The sequence below is a fragment of the Apium graveolens genome, unplaced genomic scaffold, assembly GCF_009905375.1.
Source record: "Apium graveolens cultivar Ventura unplaced genomic scaffold, ASM990537v1 ctg3620, whole genome shotgun sequence".
NCBI classification, from domain to species: Eukaryota; Viridiplantae; Streptophyta; class Magnoliopsida; order Apiales; family Apiaceae; genus Apium; species Apium graveolens.
Genome location: NW_027418184.1, coordinates 2,386 through 18,374, shown reverse-complemented (window position 1 = coordinate 18,374; position 15,989 = coordinate 2,386).

The following is a 15,989-nucleotide window of genomic DNA, read 5'->3' as shown; positions in this document are numbered from 1 at the left end:
ATCTTGATTAATAAATAAATAATTTCGATCATAATGGTATTCATTCATCGAGATTTAACTGTACTATGATACAATTTACTTGTATATATAGAGAGAAACTAAATTGGGTTCAATTTAATTAAACCGGAAATTTTCCATTTTAAAAATCAAATAGAGATCCCAATGGTATTCATTCATCGATATCTAGTTAATATTCCTTTATTTTAATATTCATATATACATGAACATGAATAAACCTTCAACTTATCTCAGACATTTATATCGGAGAAATCGGCAAAAGACTGAGTACAACTGGTACACCACACCATCAAAGATTATGGAGACAAATAAATCAAACACCCGTAACATTCAGATATATGCTTTTCTGAATAAAACATGTGATAAACCTACAATAAAACTTGGAGTTTACACAAAGATCAAGGGTTAAGATTAACTGGACAAAGTTCGTATTACAAAAAAAATTGTGATCCATGAGTTGCCGATATTAAAGTAGTGGGAAATGACAATCAGCTGTAGAGAAAAGTCCTTAACCTATTTTTGGAAGAGTTTTGTAATATAGTCAATATAAGTATTATAAAGCTCTCATTTATATTTCTAGCCTGTTAGATATATTTGATAATGTCATGGCTGATATGATTTATGTTTAGTTTTCAGATCTTACTTAACAGGTCAAATCAGTACTTAACTGGGAATCAGTACTTATACTGGAAGTCAGGACTTAAGGATATCAGTACTTATATTATCAGGAGATAATCATCAGAAGTTGGATATCAGAACTTAAGTGCTGAAGGACGATCAGATAAGGACAGTAGCTGATTAAAGGAAAGAAGATCGAGATAAACATAAGAAGAGATATGCATGAAGAAGGAATTCTATGAAGAATAGAATACTTGGAAGAAAAGATATCTGATTGATATATTTTAGGAAGCATAATTATATTCTATATCAATTAGCGATTATCTTGTAACTGTGTAGTATATAAACACAGACGTAGGGTTTACACTATAAGTGTTATCATTATTCGAGAAGATTATTCACTGTAACCCTAGCAGCTCTCGTGATATTTGTTCATCACTGAGAGGTAACAGTTCCATACTGTAACAGAGTTTATTGTTTCAATAAAGTTTGTTTTCTGTTACTTAAGATATTAAAGTTCGATTTGATTGTATTTTACACTGTATTCACCCCCTCTACAGTGTGTGTGACCTAAAAAGTGGTATCAGAGCCTATCTGTTAACACACATACAGTTAAAGATCCAGAAACTCCAACTAAGCCTACCAAAACTGAAGAACCTCCAAAGACACAAATCCAAAGTCGGTATGAAACCATCAGAGTTCCCATACTGAGACCATCTGAATATGCCATATGGAAGGTGAGGATGACCATGTTTCTGGAAGCTACAGATCCAGAATATCTTGATAGAATCAAGGAAGGACCTCACAAACCAACCAAGCTCGCTGTTGCAGTTGCAGGTGAAGCAGCAAAAACCGTACCAAAGGAAAAGAGTGATTATACTGCTGAAGATATTGCATCAATTGCTAAGGATGCTAAGGTACGACACTTAATGCATAGTGCCATTGATAATATAATGTCAAACAAGGTAATCAACTGCAAGACTGCTAAAGAGATATGGGATGCTCTGGAAACAAGGTGTCAGGAAACTGATACGATTAAAAAGAACAGGAAGACAATACTCACTCAAGAGTATGAACACTTTGACTCAAAGGCTAATGAATCATTGACTGATTTATATGATAGATTTGTCAAACTCTTGAATGATCTGTCACTGGTTAATAAGGAGTATGATCTTGAAGATTCAAACCTTAAATTCCTGTTAGCTCTTCTGGAATGTTGGGATTTGAAGGCAACAACAATAAAAGACAATTACAATCTTGATGAAATAACTCTTGATGAAATTTATGGAATGCTCAAGACTCATGAACTTGAGATGGAACAAAGAAGCAAGAGGAAAGGAGGAAAGTCAAGGACAGTTGCTCTTAAGGCTGAAGAAGAATCCCCCAAGGCAGCTACCTCAAGGAAAGACAAGGGTAAAGCTCTTTTCACAAAGTCTGATACTGAGTCATCAAGTTCTGAAAGTGATGATGACTCGGATTCTGAAAGCTTGCCTGAGACTGATGCTGATGAGGAGATGATGAAGCTGTATGCTCTTATGGTGAAAGGAATCACAAAGATTGCATACAGGAAGTTCAGGAAGGGAAAGAAGTTTTCCAGGAAAGGCATAAGTTCTGATAAGAAGAATTTCAGAAGATCTGAAGGCAGAGGAGGAAAGTCTGATAGAGGAGATTATACCAATGTTAAATGCTATAACTGTGGTGAGAAATGCCACATATCTCCTGATTGCAAGAAGGTAAAGGGTGACAAAGGCAAGGCTCTTGTCACAAAGCAGAAAAGCTGGACAGACACCTCAGACTCTGAAAGTGAGGAGAACTATGCGTTGATGGCAAATGCTGATAAAGAAAGTGCTGAGAGCAGTTCTGAAGCTGCTGAAATAAAGGTACCTCAGACTACTTATGTTTTTCATACTGATGATATTAATGAGTTGAGAAGATATCTTAAAACCATGTTTGTTAGTTATAGAGATCAAACTTTAACATGTGAAAGATTAACTTCTGAAAATCTTGCTTTTAAGAAAAGAAATGATTTCTTAGAAAAAGAGTTAGTTATGTTCCATCAAACTCAGAAGGATAGAGATGATGCTCTTTATGTTAGGGATGAAGTGCTAAAAATGAATGGATCTCTAAAAACTGAGTTAGAAAAGGAAAGAGAGATAATCAGGACTTGGACTAACTCTGGCAGAACAACTCAAAATTTGCTAAGTAGTGAAAATTGGAAAGAGGGCTTAGGTTATGGAGAGGATAAGAATGATAAAGGAACTGTAGAAATTAAGCCTGTTGTTAAGCAAAAGCCAAAGTTAAAACCTGTTAAGTTTGTAACTTTAAAGTCTGATAATGATAAATCAGAAGTTAGAGAGGGATTAACTTCTGACAAACTAAAACAGGAAAAGACAGCTGAAGTAAACATAGGCTTAATGACTAAGAAGCAGCTTAAGCATAAGCTGAAAGATGTTAAGAATGTAAACAAGGTAAAATCACCTAGGAAAAATAGGAATGGAAAGGAAGGTGTGAATAAAGGCAATGATTATAAACCTGTTCCTGATGCTCCTAGGAAAACATGTCATAACTGTGGAAGTTCTAACCATCTGGCTTCTTTTTGCAGGAAGAATAAGAACATAAACTCCTTACCTTCAAAATCAGGAGTTAAGAGTCAGTCTGTTAGATTTAAACCACAAAATCCTTGTTTTCATTGTGGTAGTTTATGGCATTCCATCTATACTTGTAAGGAATATCATAGTTTGTACTATGATTATTATCAATTAAAACCTTCTTTGAAGAAAGTTTCCATTGTTCCTTCTAGTGTAGATTCTGATTCAAAGTCTGATAGTGTAAGTTCTGATAAGAAAAATGTTAACATAAACTCTGATGCTAAATCTGCTGCAAATGTTAACAAACTTGATAAGGCCAAAGGATCCAAGCAAGTCTGGGTCCTTAAAACTAATCATTAGTGGTCTTTGTGATTGCAGGGCAACAGGAAAAATATTCTAGTTCTGGACAGTGGATGTTCAGGACATATGACTGGAAATAAAGCCCTGCTATCAGACTTTGTGGAGAAAGCTGGCCCAAGTGTTTCTTATGGAGATGGCAACATTGGAAAAACATTGGGATATGACAATATCAATCTTGGGAATGTCATCATTAAAGATGTAGCTCCGGTCTCAGGACTTAAACATAATCTGCTGAGTATAAGTCAAATCTGTGACAGAGGTTATCATGTTGATTTCTTTGAAGAACACTGTGAAGTTGTGAGTAAATCCAAAGGCAAAGTTGTTCTAAAAGAATACAGGCGTGGTAACATTTATGAAGCTAAGCTTTCAACAAGTACTGATGGTTCTGCAATCTGTCTGATGAGTAGAGCATCAATTGAAGAAAGCTGGAATTGGCACAAGAAACTCTCTCATTTAAATTTCAACAATATAAATGAGCTGGTCAAGAAAGATCTTGTGAGAGGACTGCCAAAGTCAGTATTTGCTCCTGATGGCCTTTGTGATTCTTGTCAGAAGGCCAAACAAAGAAAATCTTCATTCAAGAGCAAGACTGAATCATCAATTCTTGAGCCTTATCGTCTGCTACATGTTGATCTATTTGGTCCAGTAAATGTCATGTCTATTGCAAAGAAGAAATATGCATTGGTCATAGTGGATGAGTTCACTAGATACACATGGGTGTATTTCTTGCACACAAAAAGTGAAACTGCATCTATCTTGATTGATCATGTCAAACATCTGGATAAATTGGTCAAAGATTCTGTGAAAATCTTAAGGAGTGATAATGGCACTGAGTTCAAGAATTTGATAATGGAAGAGTTCTGCAAAAACCATGGAATAAAGCAGGAATTTTCTGCTCCTGGAACTCCACAGCAAAATGGAGTTGTTGAAAGGAAGAATAGAACTCTCATTGAAGCTGCACGTACAATGCTTGAAGAAGCAAAGCTTCCAACCTATTTCTGGGCTGAAGCTGTGCAGACTGCTTGTTTTACTCAAAATGCAACACTCATTAACAAGCAAGGAAAAACACCATATGAGATGGTGAAGAAAAAGAAGCCAAATCTGAAGTACTTTCATGTATTTGGATGCAAGTGTTTTGTTCTCAAGACTCATCCTGAATAGCTATCTAAGTTTGATCTAAAAGCTGATGAAGGAATCTTTGTTGGATATCCACTTTCCACAAAAGCCTTCAGAGTCTATAATTTGAGAACAAAAGTGGTCATGGAATCTATCAATGTCTCTTTTGATGACAAGAAGATTACTGGTCTTGAAGATTTTATTGACCATGATCAGCTGAGATTTGAAAATGAAGACTCAAATTCTGATACTGAAAATCCTGACAGTCTAAGTCCTGATACTATAAACTCTGATGGATTAAACTCTGATGTTATTGAAACTGTGGTGACTACGTCAAAGGAAGATGCACCTATGCAGGGGGAGCATACTTAAGATCATACCACATCTCAAGAAACATCAGAACATACATCTGGCTCTTCAAGTTCTGATTCGTCAAGTTCTGATAAGCCAAGTTCTGATAATGCTGAAAATCTAAATTCTGAAGAATCCAACTCAGAGAGCATAGTTTCAGGGGGAGCATCAGAAAATGAAAATGAAGACAGCATGGATTATGGGGGAGCATCCAGTTCTAGAGAAAACCTTCCATCTGCAAGGAAGTGGACTAAATCACATACACCTGATTTGATAATTGAAAATCCTGATGCAGGTGTCAGAACTAGAACAGGTACTTCAAACGAATGTCTTTACAATTCTTTTCTCTCTCAGTCTGAGCCAAAGAAAGTGGAAGAAGCCCTTCAAGATGATGATTGGGTGCAAGCAATGCAGGAAGAGTTAAATGAATTTGAAAGAAACAAAGTCTGGACCCTAGTGCCAAGACCAAAGAATAGATCTGTTGTTGGTACAAAGTGGGTATTCAGAAACAAAACTGACAGTGATGGCATAATTACAAGGAATAAGGCAAGGCTGGTTGCAAAAGGATATTCTCAACAGGAGGGAATTGATTATGATGAAACATTTGCACCAGTTGCTAGGTTAGAAGCCATAAGGATATTTTTGGCTTATGCTGCTCACAAAAAGTTTACTGTCTTTCAAATGGATGTGAAAAGTGCTTTTCTCAATGGAGAATTAGAGGAGGAAGTATATGTTGAACAACCTCCAGGCTTTGTAGATTCCAAACATCCAGATTATGTCTACAGGCTTGATAAAGCACTTTATGAACTTAAGCAAGCTCCTAGAGCATGGTATGAGACCTTAGCTCAGTTTCTTCTGGAAAGTGGATTCAACAGAGGAATAATAGACAAAACACTGTTCTACCTCAACCATGGAAAGGACTTACTTCTGGTCCAGATTTATGTTGATGATATCATTTTTGGGTCTACAAATGACAGACTTTGCAAGAAGTTTGCCAAACTGATGCAGTCAAGGTATCAGATGAGTATGATGGGGGAACTTAGCTATTTTCTGGGCCTTCAAGTCAAGCAGAATGAAGAAGGCACTTTTATTTGTCAAACTAAGTACACCAGAAACTTGTTGAAGAAATTTGGAATGCATGATTGTTCAAGTGCATCCACTCCCATGGCCACTGCAACAAAACTGGATAAGGATACTGGTAAATAAGTAGATGTTACTGATTACAGAGGTATGATCGGCTTTCTACTCTATCTAACTGCTAGTAGACCTGATATCATGTATGCTACCTGTCTTTGTGCAAGATTTCAACAAGATCCAAGAGAACCTCACTTAACAGCTGTGAAAAGAATTTTCAAGTATCTTAAAGGAACAGCTGATCTGGGATTGTGGTATCCTAGAGAATCAGATTTTAAACTAATAGGTTACTCAGATGCAGATTTTGCAGGTTGCAAAATTGATAGGAAAAGCACAAGTGGAAGCTGCCAATTTCTTGGAGGCAGATTGGTTTCTTGGTTCAGCAAGAAACAAAAGTCAATTTCCACATCAACTGCAGAAGCAGAGTATATTGCTGCAGGAAGCTGTTGTGCACAGATTCTTTGGATGAAGAATCAGTTACTGGATTATGGGTTAACATATTTCAAAATCCCTATTTACTGTGATAATCAAAGTGCTATTGCTATGACAGGTAATCCAGTTCAACACTCTATGACAAAGCACATCAGCATCAGGTACCACTTCATAAGGGAACATGTGGATGAAGGTACAGTGGAATTGCACTTTGTTCCAACAGATCAACAACTAGCAGATATCTTCACAAAACCATTGTGTGAAGCCACTTTTACAAGATTGGTAAATGAACTTGGAATGGTTTCAGGTTCTTTCTCTAAATCTTCTTAGTTTTGTTCTGTTATATCAGACTTTATGATCAGTATTTACAGAATTTAATCTCTTTGTGTATTCTATGCTTAATTGACAAATGTGTTTAAGTACTGACTGTTGTCTGATATATGTTTCTAAACTCTGATAAGTGATATGTCTGTTTAAGTAACTATTCAATCCTATGAGGATAACTGTGCTAGATGCTGACCTAGTAGTCTTCAATAAACAAAGGATCCCATGTAAGAAGTAATTATTTCTGTGGAAATCTATTGACACAAGCAAATTCTGATAATTGAGCTTAGTTGAGTTTACTTTGTCTATCTTATTACTAAGTCACAAACTAGAATAATGTTACTCATCTGTTAAGTTCTGATGCTAGTAAATCTGCTGAATGCACTAAGTGCTGATAAACCTCACTTATCAAAAGAAAAAGCAAAAGGATCAAAGAATAAAATCAGGTACTCCTTTGAGATCTAGAGTAAAAATGTGGAAGGGGCGACCCAAGTGCATTGCTGGTATTAAGTAAATATGCATTAGAAAAGCAAAATATTTTCTTGGTGACTTTTCACACTCTATGATTACTAGAGAAATACTCTGATAATAGCATAAATTCTGATAAGCAGTCGTGACTCACTAACACTGAGAAGCCACTGTGAAATGGAATTTAAAAAGATGCATAAAATTAGCACAAAATAGTTGAGGTGGACTCAAGCATGAACTCATTCAACAGTAGGTTTCAGAATAATGACAGCTCTTTAGCAAAGTTTTAGTTATGCCTTATTTCTAAGATGTACTGAAGTGAATCAGACTTTACTCTTTGTCTGACATTTAGCTTAATGCACACACTAATCACTCCATATGAATGAAGAAAATTATTGTGGTGATCTATGTTATTTTAGAGGAACAGTCATTGTGTCACATTGCACAAATTCTGAGGACAAGTTCGGGGTGCATGTTCTGATGATTAAGTTCTGAAGAATATAAATCAGAACTTGTTTGAGGACTTACTAAGATAGGCATTCCTTTTTCGAGTTAAGAAATTATGTTCTGATGACTGTTAAGTTCTGATATAAGTCTAAGTTCTGATATTACAGTCTAATTCTTTACTTGACTTATCTGTGGATAAAATTTGATAACAGTCTCGGTTCAGACTGGAATATGTTGAAGTGGAAGATTAATAGTCACTATGGTTAGGGTTAGTGGTACTCGTCCTTGAACAGTCAACTTTTACTTGCTTCTTGTGTGCATTAAACCATGTTTTCTCTTTCCAATGAATATTTTTCTTTTTCCAAGTCTGGGGAGACGAGGTAGAATTAATTCTACCCGTCAACATTAAATTTCTTTGCGTCTCCTGGCATTCTCCTGCCTATATAAGCAACCACTTCCCTTCAGCCTTCCCATCAAATCTTTTCTCACAAACTTACCTGCATACTTTTTCTATCAAAAACACCATGGTCAGATACAACATGTTTTTGAACTATGAAACCTTCAATATGGAGCTAAGCTGTGCCGATTGGCAGCATGAATGGCACGTCACTGCCATTCCTGATGAGATATGGGAATCTGTCCCACAGGAGGTACTCACCCACCTCCTGTTCTTCTATATGGATTACCATCGCCATCTGGAGCGATTGGAGGAGGAAAGGCTGGAAGCTCTCCGCCAGCAAGAGCGAATCATTCGACTCGCCATTCTGTTTGTCGAGAGTAGGAAGAAGAAATGATTTATTTTCTTCTTCCTGTTTTTCTTCATCATCAGCCTTGCCCTGCTTCTTGAGCTAGGACTAAGGCTGTTGACGTTAGGTTTAGCAGCTTAGGGAAATCTTGTATAAATTCTGATGTAATTTCAATTTCATGAATGTATTCTCTTGATATATTAATGAAATTTGTTTTTGTTTCAAGATTTTGTCTCTGAGATATTTTGTAATGCATTGATAAATCCTGATAAATATTCATATTCTGATGACCATATAAATTCTGTTTTAATTTAAGTTCTGATTTTACTTTATCAGTACTTACTCCTTTGATTTATTTTGGTCATTTTCACTTAATTTATTTTCAGAATATTAATGTTGCAGTGAAAAATAATTAAATAAGTGGGAACGGTTTCAATTTTGAATTAAAACTGTTTCACCTTGATTAATGGAATATCTGGGTAAGTGGAACGGTTTTTCCTTGAAAAACGGCAAGTGGGTAAGTAATGATTACTGCTTTCTCGTGCCCAGTAACTATCCGTTATTATTGCATGTCTGACAGGTGTCCAACGGTTACATATTTTTTTTTAAAAAAGGAGTATAAGTAAGACAGAGAGAAGATTTTTTAATCTTTTATTTCCTTTCATACTTTTTCTCTACTTGCTTTTACTCTCTTTCTTTTTCTCACGTTGGTTTTTCATACAGACATTTTATCAAACACCTAACAGGGACTCTTAAATCTCAATTTTTCACATGGCACCTAAGGATTTAATCATTGATGGAGCTAAATTTGTTCCAAACAACTATGCTGCAATTCTTGATCATGCTGAAGCTCCATCTGAATTGCATTTTGTGCAAGATCTTCTTGCACACAGTGAGATTGGGTATGCATTGACCCAGCCTTCAGTCTTTTCGAGCCAACAAGTTCTGATATTTTGGCGGACTGGGCACTTTGATAATGGTGGTACACATGGCACTCCCAGTATTGTTTTCGAAGTGGGTGATTCTTCATATGCAGTCACTCCTGGTACAATACGCAAGGCTCTACATCTCCCAGAAGGATGTACCTTTTCAATTCCAGAGGAATCAGCTCTTCAGGATTTAATGGCCCATTTGGGGTATGAACAGAGTTTGGCAAAGCTTGGGCAGTTGAAACGGGCTCATATCAGAAGAGAATGGAGCTTCTTCTTCGACTGCATCACTAAAGCTTTTGGGAACAAGTGTTCGAATTTTGATGCTATCCCAATTCTGAGTCAGCACATCGGGTATGCTATTATAAACCAAACTCATTTTGATTTTGCAACTGCTATAATTGGTTTTATTGGGGATAGGATGACAGAGGATAGGAATGTTGTTTACTTTGCTAGATTCTGTCAACTTATATATACTTTTTGTACTGATGAACCTCAATTAGTCAGTTCCTCAACTCCACCTTTTAAGGTTGCAAAACGTTACTTTAATGACCTGATAAATGCTGACACTAAGAAATCAGTGGTTAGACCTTTACAGATTCCTCAGTCTGTAAAACAGATCTTAGTAAATGCTGATCCTGATACTTATAGCTCTGTTTATTCTGATGTCCAACCAACAACAACCACCCAAACACCACAACAACCATCAGCACATAGCACTCATTCTCCTCAAACAACCCTCAGGCAATATATCAAATCCTATCTCTCCACTTCACAGACCGTTCAACCCTCATCCTTAGCACCTACTGTGAAGCCTTCATCTTCCAAACCTAAGAGGACAAAGACTGTTCCTCAAACACTTCAGAAGAAAAGGAAGATTGCTTTGAGAGATGAATCTGATACTGAGGAACAGGTTCCTTCTTCAGAACCTGTTGTTAAAGAAGCTGAGAAAGTGACTTCTCCGAAGGATTCTGGAATTGGGGGATCTAGGCTTCTCAAGAGGCTTAGAAGAATGATAGTTCCTGAAACTCCCAAGGAATCCAAATCTTCAAAGAGATACAAGAAACAGAGGGCAAAAAGACCCGTTTCAGATGATGAAGAAGCAGCAACTCAGGAAGGGGATCAGGAATCTCTAATCTCACAAGAAAAGGAATTTGCTAAAGTCACTTCTTCTCCATCAACTCCATCTCAGGAAGCTGTTTCTGAAAAGGTCAACACACCATCTGTATCTCCTGTTGATCCAGGTACAAGTGCTAATATTAATGTTCACAACTTGGTTGTGCCTGAAGTAATTCTGTTAGAAGCTCCAACATCATATAATCCATCAACAACACCTGTTACTGATGCTATTCAAACTCCAGAGTTATCTACTACACCTTCTCTGCATCTAGATGCTGATGATCAGAATTTAGGTGAGCATCAGGATATGGCTGTTGATCAGAACTTAGAACCAGATCAGCAATTAGAGGATGCTGAAGCCTCCATTGCTACTCACATTATTGTCTTATCCGAAGATACTGATTCTGTAAGTTCTGATGTTGCAAATGCTGGAGATACTGGTGATGCTGCTCCAAATGCAGATGCTGATGTAGCAGGTCCTTCAGGACATGCTCCTCAACAAACTATTCTTAAGTCTGAACTTGTTAAGAAGTTTGTTACCAGGGAAGCACCAGTGCCTTGGAGTGAAACTCCTGCAGGACAGGAGTGGACTAAGGAGTGGAACTCAGTTTCCTGTGTTCCAACCGAAAAGCATCTTGCTGAGCACTTGACTAAAGCTGATGAAATATTAAATTCTGATGATTTCAAAACCCAGCTTAGAGTCATTGCATTGAGTACTAAACATCTACAAGGTCTTCATTCAACTACTCATGCAGAGCTACACAAGATTCAGGAAGAATTCATCAAACAAGAACAAGTTCACAAGATTGATAAGAAAAAGTTCTTCCAACCTACCTTTGACAGGATTGCTTATATTGAGAAGATTCAAGAGAAACAACAAGCTCAGATTAATGATATTCTGACAAATCAAGCTTCTCAGCAATCTCAACTTACTGAAATCCAAGCCTCAGTGGAATTGCTTGTCTCTCTTCTACTACCTGCTAATGCCAAAAAGGGGGAGAAAGTAATTAAGTCCAAATGCAAGACTGACAAGACACTAAAAGGGAAGGATAATGAAAAGGATGATCAAGGATGCTCTGGAATGGGTAGAGGTCATAGTCAAGGTAGAGGTTCACATCAAGAAAAGCTGAAATCACAAGTCACAGGACAAGTTCTGATACTGGGAAAAGAATAAGTTCTGCTACTGGTAAAAGGATAAGTTATGATGAACTTTTAGATCTTGATGAGGAAATGTCAAGACAGTTATTTCTTCAGGAAAATCCAGGAATGGACTTGGAGAGTTTAATGGAAGAAGAAGCCAGACTTAAATCAGAGAAAGTCACATCTAAATCTGAAGCTTCTGGTAAAAAGCCACTTCCAAAACTCAAAGGCATTGTGATCAAAGAAAGGACACATACTGAAGCAACATTGGCTAAATCACAACCGCAGATAGATCCAAGATCCAAGGGTAAAGAAAAGGTTGGTGAACCTATCAAGGTTTATGTGCCTCCTGAGGATGAAAAAATTACTGATGAAAAGGATGATCTTGCTCTGACTTCAAGAAAAGTTCTTAAAATAACCTCTGACATGGCTCAAGTTGTTCAGAGTCAAGATAAAGTAAGTTCTGATATTTCAAAAAAGCAAGTAACCTCTGACACAGCTCAAGTTAACTTGATATCAGAAGATAGACCAAAGACACTCCTACCAGGATTCACTAAAGCAAAACATACTCAACCTTTGAAGACTGCTGCAAGTGGTTTTGAAGCAAGAGTAGTTACTGGAAAGGAAGCAAGAGATAAAACTGGATTGGGAAGTGCTGATGAAAGAAGAATACATAATACTACCAATGATCCAACTTCCTTGAGTGAACCAGGTATTGGAGCAACTCCTGAGAGATTGAATCAACTGGAATCTGTACAAATGGTTTACCATACCTACTTGAAAGAACACATCTTGTTGTACTTCATGACAGATGGTAGGGTTTATTATATAAGGCAAAATGCCATTCCATTGAAGTATTTTGAAGAATTGGAGCATGTACTATTCTTACTTCAAGTGGATGACAGATTGACAGGAACTGCTGCAAACTATTTGAAGGATCAGATTCAGAGACAGAAAAGGCTTTATTCTGTTAAGTCTAACAGCACATATGTTCCAAAGTACAGAGATCACAAGGGTGATATAGTTGAAATGAAGCCCAACACTGCTAAAATTATAACTACCTTTCTAGGTTACAGGGCTGTGGAATTCAATCTTGAGTCTGATAAAGCTTATTTGATCAGACTGGATCAAGATATAAGAAAAGCAAAGATTAATGATCTCAGGGCTGTAATCTTTCAAATTGGTGAAGATAATGCAGAGCTTAAAGATGCTAAAAGGAGGATGATTGATGAACTTAGATATGCTGAGAGATGTTTGTTGAAGAACTATCTCAGAACAACTCCTGACATCAGAGAGATCGGAAGATGAAGCCAAGTCAAGATCTATAACTGATTAAATTCTGATATTTGTACAGACTGAAGCTGTTATCAGAAGTTAAATGTTGGTAAAGCTTTAAGGACTGTAAGTTGTAGTTATCTAGTCTAATTCTCATGCATTTGTACTTAATGTTTTTGACATCATCAAATATCTGTTAAACTTGTATATTATGCTAATTTACAAGTTGGGGGAGATTGTTAGATATATTTGATAATGTCATGGCTGATATGATTTATGTTTAATTTTCAGATCTTACTTAACAGGTCAAATCAGTACTTAACTGGGAATCAGTACTTATACTGGAAGTCAGGACTTAAGGATATCAGTACTTATATTATCAGGAGATAATCATCAGAAGTTGGATATCAGAACTTAAGTGCTGAAGGACGATCAGATAAGGACAGTAGCTGATTAAAGGAAAGAAGATCGAGATAAACATAAGAAGAGATATGCATGAAGAAGGAATTCTATGAAGAATAGAATACTTGGAAGAAAAGATATCTGATTGATATATTTTAGGAAGCAGAATTATATTTCATATCAATTAGCGATTATCTTGTAACTGTGTAGTATATAAACACAGACATAGGGTTTACACTATAAGTGTTATCATTATTCGAGAAGATTATTCATTGTAACCCTAGCAGCTCTCGTGATATTTGTTCATCACTGAGAGGTAACAGTTCCATACTGTAACAGAGTTTATTGTTTCAATAAAGTTTGTTTTCTGTTACTTAAGATATTAAAGTTCGATTTGATTGTATTTTACACTGTATTCACCCCCTCTACAGTGTGTGTGACCTAACATAGCCTAAGAGTATGAGAATACAGAGAGAACTCATTGAACATCTTGAACTTCATATTTCCTTCACATGTAAGCTTTGAGAAGAAGCTCTGAAATCATCCTTTTGACTCAGATATTGTATCATTTTTAAATTAATTAATATACAAATCAGTTTAGAGTTATATTTGTGTGTTCTTGCTTCCATTCATTTCGTACTTTATTCTTTTAATGTTTTAAAATATTTGTTGAAGAAAAGGCTTAACAGTGAAAATGAAATAAACAAGATGAACAACTTAAACTATTTCGACTGGATTTTAATTAGTTCAATCAAAGGGGTGTTTATTTTTCTTAAATAATCAGAGCTAAAAATTGCTCATCTATTTTTTTTAAAATACTTCTACTAAAAATGTTTATTGAGCTCTGTGAGAATTTACAAGTATTTTACACACTTAAATTCTCTCTACTACATTGCTACTCTCCTTTATTTATATTTTACAAAAGATATTATAAAGTTACTGACTCAGCATATAAGAATTTCCATTAATGCTAACATTTATCAGTACATCCCTTCTTTTTCCTTGAATATTTCATCAAATATTACATTATTTCATCTATTATTTTTAACTTGTTCAAACATAACTTTGTCTGGATTATTTTCAAAAAAAAAATCTTCTGGATATGTTCCTTTCTTCAAGAAATTCTTACTAAGTTAGTGTTACTTGACGTAGCTGCCAAGTTGCATGTGATCATGTAGACTTTGTTTTATTCTCTATGATAGGCAGCTATTAACTGCTATACGAGGTTAATCTATGATTTGCTCATGCATCCATCGATACTCTAACTCTAATTAACCGTTGATAAATTTCTTTTGACATTCATTGACTAATCATGATCATTGTTTTTATAATTTGATTGATGAGTATTTCAAAATCAAATATGTGGCGCCCTCCAAACCCGGGTCAGAAGTTTGAGGTCCACACACACACCTTAATTATAACCTGCTTATAACAATAATAAATATAATAATAATATATGCAATGACCCTACTTACCAACCACCACGGACCGCAACAGGTTAAAGTATGCACACAAGCCAAACACACTAATATATTACAAACCGTTCAAATCCCAACTATTTCAAATTCAAACTGAGTATTAAACATTATTACAAACTTTTACAAACTTAAATTATTCCAAAAGAAGCCTACTAGCTCAGCTTTCTCAACCTGAACCCCTAGCTCTCGCGCTGGACTGGGGATCCTCTTTACCAACTGGTTCCTTTTTAACTGGAAAGAATATAAACAACATCGCACAAATGAGCTAACTAGCTCAGCAAGTCACAATGACAAAACTGAGAATAATGATCATTAGGTGAATATGGTTATGATATCAAGTGAACAATGGATTATAATTTAGAATTGGATATTATACTTTTAATTTAAAAACCAAGGTTAGGCTGCTGATCAGTCACGCACTAACCCCGAGCAAGGCACACAGCATTGCTCTAACTACTGGATCCAAGGCACACATTGGCCTAACTTGACCATTATATGGTCTGACCACGAATCTGGTCCACAATTTTATAAAAACAATCCAATTCTAACATAATAACAGAATATGCAATAGTAAACAATAACCGAAATCATTAACAACAATAAATGTTTAACAATGAAAGGGTTTCAATCCTTGTAAGGATCAATAAGGCAATTTAAAAGCTTGGATGCTGGGTAATGAAAGAATTGGATAACAAAGGAATCAACGTTTTAAGGTTTCAAGGATTCGATCTTTCAAAGTATAAGATACCATGGGTTGAGTATATAATAGTTCATTTCAGTGTTTGGTATTTAGTTTGTATGTATTTGTAGAGTAGTATCGTAGATTTGTGGTTCTTGTTTGGGTATACAATAATCAATGGATTAGAAAGAATATGATTCATGGCTCAAGGACAATAACTGAAATCAGGATTTAGGTTTCTGTGCTTCAAAGCACTTGCAATATCACATGATTATCAAGTACTACAATATCTCGAGAAAGTTCAGAACACTTGCCTGGTATTAGCTTACTACACTGCACTCGCTTCCAATCACAACCGTTTTACT